The following is a 9060-nucleotide window of genomic DNA, read 5'->3' as shown; positions in this document are numbered from 1 at the left end:
GTGGTGCTGGGGGATTGAACCGCGGTCCCTGATGCTTTGCCAAGCTTGTTCTAAGTAGGTGCTTTAGACCACTGAGCCATCTCTCCAGCCCCCAAATAAATGGTTTTAAAAATATATTTTTAAAAAAGAAGAAAGTCACTACATACTTGTTCGGGGAAAACTGCAAGAAGAAGAGATAACAGTCATAAATATATATGTACCCAACATAGGCACACCGAACTAAATAAGACAAACTGTAACAGACATAAAAAAAATCAAAGAAACAGTAACCATTGTAATGGGGGACTTTAACATCTCACAGTAACAAAGAGATAGATCAAATAGGCAAAAAATCAGCAAAGAAATAATAGAACTACACCAAACTTGTGAAAAAATGGACTTAGTAGACTTTTACAGAGTATTCCACCCAACACCACCAGAATATGCATTCTTCTCGGCTGCACATGGGACATTCTCCAAAACAGACTAGCATATACTAGCATACACAGCATGTTTATGTAAATGGAAAGGAATTGAAATTATCTCATGAATATAATCTGACCATTGTGCGGTGAAATTAAAAATTACTGACAAAAGAAATAGCAAAAGCTCTGTAAACACATAGTAATTAAATACCCTCCTGAACAATCACTAGGTCACAATGAAATTAAAGAAAAAAATAAAAAATATTTACAGTCAAATGAAAATGTAGATTCAACTTCCCAGAATCAGTGGGATGCAATGAAAGCAGTCTTAAAAGGGAAATTTATAGGGGTAAATTTTCACATCAACAGAATGAGACCAAATAAATAACCTCATGCTGCACCTCAAACTCCTAGAAGAAAAAGAGCAAGTCAAGGCCAATGCCCAAAGAAGGCAGGAAATTATAAAGATCAGAGCAGAAATTAATGCAATGGATATAAAGAAAATACAAAAAATTAATGTATTGAAAAATTGTTTCTTTGAAAGAAGAAATGAAATTGATTAACCCCTAGTCAATCTTGTCAAAAACAGGGAAAATTCAAATTCATGCAATAAGAAATAAAAAGGGTGAAATCACTACAGACCCTATAGAAATTCAGAAAATCATCAATACCTACTTTGAAAATCTTTATTCTCACAGGATGGAAAACAGAAGAAACGGACAGATTCCTAGATATACACAAATTATCAAAGCTGAATCAAGAAGATACAAAAATTCTGAATAACCCACTATCAGTCAATGAAATTGAAAATGTAGGGGCCGGGTGTAGCTCAGTGGTTTAAGTGCTGGCTTGGCAAGCACAGGGTCCCAAGTTCAATCCTCAGCACACACAAAAAAAAAGTAATTAAAAACTTACCAGCAAAGAAAAGCTCAAGTCCTGATGGATTCACAGCTGAGTTTTGTTTTGTTTTGTTTTTTCTGCAACTGGGGATGGAACTCAAGCCCTTGCATTGCCAGGGAAGCGCTTATTCCACTGAGCCATTTCCCCAGCCCTCACAGCTGAGTTCCACAAGAAATTTAGAGAAGATTTAATGCCAACTCTTCTCAAACTATTCAATGAAATTGAAAGGGAAGCAATTCTCCCAAACTCATTCCTGAAGACAAATATTACACGGACATGAAAACCAGAGAAAGAACCAAACAGAAAAGAGAACAATTGGCCAATCTCCCTAATGAACAAAGATGCAAAAATCCTTAATAAAATACTAGCAAACAGAATGCACCAAATCATCAAGAAGATTACATGTCATGACAAAGTGGGATTTGTGCCAGGAATGTAGGGTTGGCTGAATATATGCAAATCAATAAATGTAATATACTACATCAATAGAGTCAAAGACAAAAAACACATGATCATCTCAGTAGATGCAGAAAAATCTTTTGACAAGGTCCCACACTCATTCATGAGAAAAACTACAGAAAATCAGAAGAGATGGTCTTTACCTCAACCTGATGAAAGTTATGTATGACAAACTGAGAGCCAACATTATACTAAATTGACAAAAACTGAAAGCCTTCACTTTAAAATCAGGAACAAGGGGGCCTGCATTGCCAGTGTAAGGACCTGAGTTTGATCCCTGTTACCAAAAAATAAAAAATAAAAAATCAGGAACAAGACAAGGAGGTCCACTGTCACCACTCCTATTCAATATAGTACTGAAAACATCCAGAGCAATTAGACAGGAGAGAAACATAAAAAAATAAGGATAGGAAAGGAAGAAGTGAAATTATCATTATTCGCAGATAGTATGATACTCTACATGGAAGACCTCAAAAACTCCACAAAGAGACTTGCACATTATTTATTTATTTTTAAATTATTTATTTATTTGTTAATACAGGTTCTCACTATACAGTTCAGACTCATAGTGATCCTCCTATCTCAGTCTCCCCAGTGCTGGGATTACAGGCATGTACCACTATGCCCAGTTTTGGGTCAGCATGGCATATAGTACCAGAAATTGATCTTGGCTGCTTGTGCTTGTCTGGCAGGTACTTAGACCACAGAGCTACCTACCCAGCCTAGAGACTTGTAGATTTAATAACCTTGTAGCAGTATACAAAGTCAATATTCAAAAATTAATAGCATTTCTGCACACAAACAATGATCACACTGAAAGAGAAATTAGAAAAACCACATCTCTCACAATAACATCCAAAAAAATGGAATACTTAGGAATCAATTTAACAAAGGAAGTAAAAGATTTACACAGTGAAAATTAGAGTACTCTGAAAAAAGAGATCAAAGAGAATTGCAGAAAATGGAAAGATATTCCTTATTCCTCATAGGAATAACCAACATTGTGAAAATGGCTAACCTCCCAAAAGTATTATACAGATTCAATACAATCCTGATTAAAATACCATTAGTACACCTCACAGAACTAGAGAAAACATTCTTAAAATTCATCTGGAACAAGAAGCAAATAGCAAAACCAATCATCCTGAGCAACAAAGGAAAGGCAGAAGACATTACAATCCCTGACTTGAAATTATATAACAAAGCTACTGTGATAAAATCACCATGGTGCTGGCAAAAGAACAGACCTGAGGATTAGAAGATGCAGACACAACTATAAACACACTCAGTCACCTTATCTTTGACCAACAGGCCCAATCTGTACACTGGAAGAAAGATAGCTTCTTTAATAAATGGTGCTTTCTACATGCTGCAGACTAAAATTAGACCCATGTCTATCATCATGCACTAAACTACAGTAAAAATGGACCAAAAATTTAAATACTAAAATAGACACACTAAATCTACTGGAGGAGAAAGTAGGTAGAGGGGCCAGGGAGATAGCTCAGTAGAATAAGCACTTGCCTGGCAAGCAGAAGACCCTGAGTTCAATCCCTGGTTCTGAAAAAAAAAAGAAAAAAGAAAAGAAAGTAGGTAGAAATCTTGAAGACATAGGGGTAGGTAGAATTCATGAACAAAACACAAACTGCATGGAAAATACTCCAAAAAATCAACAACTGGCTCTCATATTTTTGAAGTTTCTACACATCAGAAGACATCACTAACAACAAAAAAAAAAAATCCAAAAAGGAATTGGGAAATTCTCATGCATTGGGAAAATAATTTAGCTGACTGTCTCTCAGACAAAGGACTTCTATTTAGAATACATAAAGAATTTTTAAAAAACAGATCCTTAAAATTCAAAGACCCAATCCAAAAATGGGCATCTGAGATGAATCTATATTTCTCAGGTGATGAAATACAAATGCCAAGTAAATATATGAAAAAATGTTCAACATCATTAGTCATTCAAGAAATGCAAATTAAGACAATGCTGAGATCTATCTTACCCCAGAAAACTGGCTATCATCAAGAAGTCAACCAATAATAAATATTGGAGGAGTTATAGGGAAAAAGGAACCCTTCTCCACTGTTGCTGGGATTGTATGCTGGTACAACCACTGGAAATCAGTGTGGAGATTCCTCCAAAAGCTGGATTTGGAGGTCCCATTCAACTCAGGTTTCCCCTCTTTTTTTTTTTTTTTAATTAATACAACAGGCATTTATTTAAGGTATGGTATCCGCAGAGCAGATAACTTTTGAACTGTTTCAGGGTCAACTAAGTTCATAAAAATATTTTGAAGACAGTTGCATTCACAGACTTCACTAAGTGATGACTTCTTTGCCCATTCTTCTCTTTCTTTTCTTTCCCGAATAACCTCTTTGAGATGTGGCTCAAGGTAGAATTTATCCGCCTATTTTGTCCACTGCTCTTTAGGTATGATCTGATGCTTCATGCTCAGGTCCAGGGCTCTCTTAATGCGAAACATCCTGCCATTATAAAGGTTTTCTGGAAGCCTTCTTATGGCTTCTTTTACATCTTCATCTTCATATATTGTATCATCTCGCATTGAGCCCAGCTTACTGAACCCTGCAGCACTGTAATACCACTTCTGAATACCTTCCAGCCACCGGCTTGATGCTGCGACAGCCGGGCGGCCCGCCATCTTGACCCAAGAGCCAGGTTTCCCCTCTTGGGTATTTTTCAGGAAGAACTGAAAACACTATACCACAGCAACATATGTGCACCCATGTTTATAGCCGCACAATTTGTCAATGCTAAATCTTACCTAAATTAAGATTACCTAAATGCTCATCAACTGACGAATGGATAAAAAAGATATGATCTTTTTGTACAAAGGAGTATTACTCAGCTATAAAAAGATAAACTTGAGGCTTTTATAAGTAAATGGATGCAACTAGAGACCATACTCAAAAGTGAAATAAATCAGACACCCATGTGTGCAAATGTTGTATTGTTTCACTAATGCAAGAACCTGAAAGAATAAATAAAAGCTGAAAGGCAAAAAACAAAAACAACAACAACAAAAAAGAACTAGTGCTGTTTTGTTTTGCTTGAATTTCAATGAGAGAAGAAAGGAAAGGTCTGAAGATTAAACACTCACTCCATTGAGTGATGCTAGCAAGGTGGGTGATGTCTCCAGGCTTTATGATCAGCCAGGAGAACTGGCTGATAAGAGAAATCCCACAACACTAAGTTCTGTGCTCACCACCACCACCATCACCATTTCTCCAAAAAGAAACCTAAAATTTTTCCAAGAGAAAACCCAAACTTTCTAGGAGCCACACTTGCACCTGGGGACTTAACTGCTTTATCCAACTACATTAGGCCTCGGCCTGACAGGAATGGATTCAAGGCATATTCAGGTGGAAGGAGACCTCAGTTTCTGTCCCCATCTAAATGGCTACCATCCACTCCCAGGTGTTTGAACAAAAGCAAGAGGGCTGTGACATAGCTGTTGCCAAATCAATAGAAAAATGAAAGAATTTGCTTTGGACTTCTTAATATGGCTTTTTTTTTTTTTTTTTGCGGAACTGCGGATTGAACTCAGGCCCTTGCACTTGCCAGGGAAGCGCTTATTCTACTGAGCCATCTCCCCGGCCTTTAATATGGCTTTTAAAATTTTCCAAAAATGTGTCTTTGCCTTCAGAATTATGTCTCATAAATACACCTTGCTGGAAAATAAAGGACAAGCCAGTCTCAATTAAGAGAAAACACTGAATGAGAGTTGACTACATGATTCCGGCAGCGCATCGGAGACCTGGGAGTTAGAATGCAATAATTTCATCCTAATATTGGCACCTCAACAAATGCTTGTGAAGAAATGTATTGATCTATTTTTTATTGAAGCTCTGCTTTCCTATGCCTTCTTAACTTCTCTTATTAACTGCATTTGGTATGCGCTGACAAAGAATTGCAGACATCTACGCCTGCGAATTCCAGGAGATGTTAATCAACAGACTACACCAGAAGCCTTGAGGCTGGGATACTTTCACTTAAAACCTAGGTCTAATCCAACTAGTGAACTCAGTGGAATAGGGAAAGTGGAGCCTCAGCCAGAGGCCGACCTCCAGTAGACCAGATCAGGGCTACAGCAAGCTGCCGGGCCACACCCAGGAAGTCTACAAGTCTCCCCCCTTCACTTAGGTCCAGTTGTTTGCACAAGCATCCCAAAGACAAGTCAAAACAACTTGTTAGTTGCAACACCCCTTTTTCTCCCAGAGGAAGCTGCCTCTGATGGTTAATGGGACTGTTTTAAATGGCTGTTGTCTGTGTTCAGGAAATAGCTGATGGCTCACAAATAGGGAGTCTGAAGCTGGTTGGTATCGAAAGGTAGCAAATGCGGTATAGGCCCTTTTTCCCCAAGGGGTAGTCCTGGGCCAGGAGCAGCAGCTCTCAAGAACTTACCAGACATGCAGCAGGGCAGATCCCCACCAAGGAGTTTCTAAATCAGAAGATGCATTTTAGCAAGACTCCAGAGTTTATCAGAGTTTCAGGAACAATAGTAAGAGGATAAAGGTTTGCTCGTTAAAGCTGTATGACTTTGGGAAAATTATTTGACTTCTCTGTAGCCCAGTTTTCTCACCTGTAAGAAGCTGATAACAGTATTGCCTTATACAGTAGCTGTGAAACCTTAGTTAACCCATGTAATATGTCTAGAATGGTGCCAACACTACACACGTAATGTCTGGTGGCCATTGTTACTATTATCCTTGATGCAGTCCTCTGCAGCAAAGTGACTGAACTCAAGGTGACAGGGACTGAGAGGGGGGACATATATATGTGTGTGTCAGAATGGATAGAAGTCATTAAAGCATGAGAAATAACTTGATTACTAATGAAAAATTTAATTGTGGGAGCATCAGGCCAAGCCTGGGATGCCCAGAACCCCAGGACAAGTGGCTGGAATCCACATGACACATTTATTGATATGTACTATGCATTGCCAATCCCTCTGTTAGCACTGGAGATACCAAAATGAACAAGACAGACAAGGTCCCAGCCCCAGACTTAGAGAAGGCCTGCAGTGTCCCCTAACATGGTAGGAAGCAAAGGCTTATTGATACATTATGTAGACAACCCAATTGGGAGGAGCTAGAAATTAGGTTTGGCTCTCTCTGCAGAGCTTATGAACCTGATCGTTGGCCCAACCCTGCTTCCTTCCATGTCTTGCAGCCAGCCAGCTCAGTGGGCACCGCTCAGTGGGACAAAGCACCTGTGGAGCAAGAGTGAGCCACCTTCACAGCCGAGCCCACGGGGAGACCCAGCAGGGCAGCTGCTCACAGTTTTCTAGCTCGGCCTTCCTAAAGTGCAGCTATGACCTTGTTCTCATCTGGTTTTACCTCTGTTGATGCACCTGACCATCTACATTCTAACCCCAAACTATCTGGCAGTCTCATGGCAAATTACTCCCCGCCCAGCATGCCCCTGCCACCCTCATCACAAGGCTGCCTGAAATCTGGGCCTCCCTTCCGAACTCAAATCCAATCTTTCAAATCCAAGCTCTGTTTCTCACTGTCTATGTGACATGGGGGAACTTGTGCGACCCAAGTCTCTGTTTCACATCTGTGAAATGGTGACTGTAATGGTAGCGAAACGATGATAAAAATAGCTTACGTTGCCTAGTAGCAGGCACTGTTCTGAACACTTTGCCTCTACTGGTTCACTTCCCCTTCACTACCTCTTCATAGCACTGCTCAGAAGGTGAAGTGAATCCACACATAGAAGTACCTGGATCAGCGGCCGTCATGAAGTAATACGAGCTATTTTTATTTATTATTAATATTAGCAAAACCCAACAGGCTTGATTGTTCCTCCAGAGGTTTATTAGAACAGTTCCTTCTCCCTGCAATGACTGACTTCTCCTTCTTTGTCTGCAGGTTGCTCCTTTGATCCAGTTTTTCAGGGTCCTACGCATGGAATAAACTACCTCTGCTATGTGTATTCTCAGAGCACTCTAAATACATGTCTCATTGTCACACTTGTTCTACTGAACTGAAAATAGTATTTGCATGCTTATCTCCACGACTAGACTGTGACCTCCATGGTAAAGATCCTATCTGATTTACTTTATCTCACCAGGGTTGACTCTACCATATAGAACTCAGCAGGATCTAAGAGAATGTTTGTTGAATGAATAAGTTAAGGTCTGACTTAATCATTAAATACATTCAGAAAGGCCCCTATAAAGGGAAGTTCTGGAAGGAAGGAAGCCTGAAGAGCAAAACAATCCAGAGATCTTTGGCCCTGCCATCAGGAGCTTCCTTACTTTTACTAGACCTGGATTGCCCCTCCCCTCAAGAACACACCCCAATCCCCCTCTTGTTACAGACGCACCACTTGCCTCTGGCGGCGACAGAAATAAAGAGGATTACATCATTTGTTACAACAAAATGGTTATTATAGTAATAAGTATAATTAGCATTAGACAATTACAATAATAACACATTTCCTTGATGCAGAGGTACTTTTTTAAAAAACAGGTTTACTTAATGTCCCCCACACTCTCCCCATCAAGAAAAAAAAAACAACTCTTCGTGAAGAGCAGAGGCCTCTTTCATTCTGCCAAGATGCTATCTTAATGAAGGAACATTATTGACAAACCCAATAAAATGGGAGCAGATTCCCTTGGAGCAAAATCTCTCTTGCTCTTCTTCTGGGTTCTCTGGGGAAATCTTGTATCTGTCTTTCCAGGGATTTGGAGAACTGGGTGAAAACTGGAGAACATGAGACCAGGGAGAGGCAGAAAGAGAACACTTCTCAAACAATCAGAACTTATGAAAGGTTCTTGACTACGTCCCACCTTTTCTTCCAGAGTTGGACAGAAGGGAAGGGAAGACAAGCTACTTATTCTTGGTGATGAGTGAGTGTTTTCAATACTTTCCAAGCTCTGTAAGAGGAAGAAATGAGTGAGAAGGCACAAAGAACTGGCAGAAAATTGTATTATAATAATGAACAGGAAACAATTTTATTCCTCATGGACATAGCAGATGCATACGCACTCTTACACAAAGGCTAATTATCACCAGTCTTTTCCAAAGATAATTTGGGGTCAGCAATGATATCAATGCAAGACTATATATTAGATAGGTGGGAAAATCAGGAAACATTGACATTTTATAAACTTGGTGCATGTATGCTTTTTGTAGACATTCACAAATTTAGATATAAGCCATGTATTTACATACACATGTACCCTGTACTTGGCAGGCTCTCCATAGATACTGAATTGATGAAACAATCCCAGCGCTAAATACAGAGAAATAGACAAGTAGT

The 9060-nt window shown here is 39.4% G+C and overlaps 1 pseudogene; it reads right to left on the bottom strand.

Moving 5' to 3' along the window:
* Positions 1-3982: 3982 nt before the first annotated feature.
* Positions 3983-4429, bottom strand: LOC101593096 (annotated as a pseudogene).
* Between the last annotated feature and the right edge of the window lie 4631 nt (positions 4430-9060).

Source organism: Octodon degus, unplaced genomic scaffold, assembly GCF_000260255.1.
Source record: "Octodon degus isolate 3935 unplaced genomic scaffold, OctDeg1.0 scaffold00093, whole genome shotgun sequence".
Classification (NCBI taxonomy): Eukaryota; Metazoa; Chordata; class Mammalia; order Rodentia; family Octodontidae; genus Octodon; species Octodon degus.
This window is presented reverse-complemented; position numbering and strand designations above follow the sequence as displayed.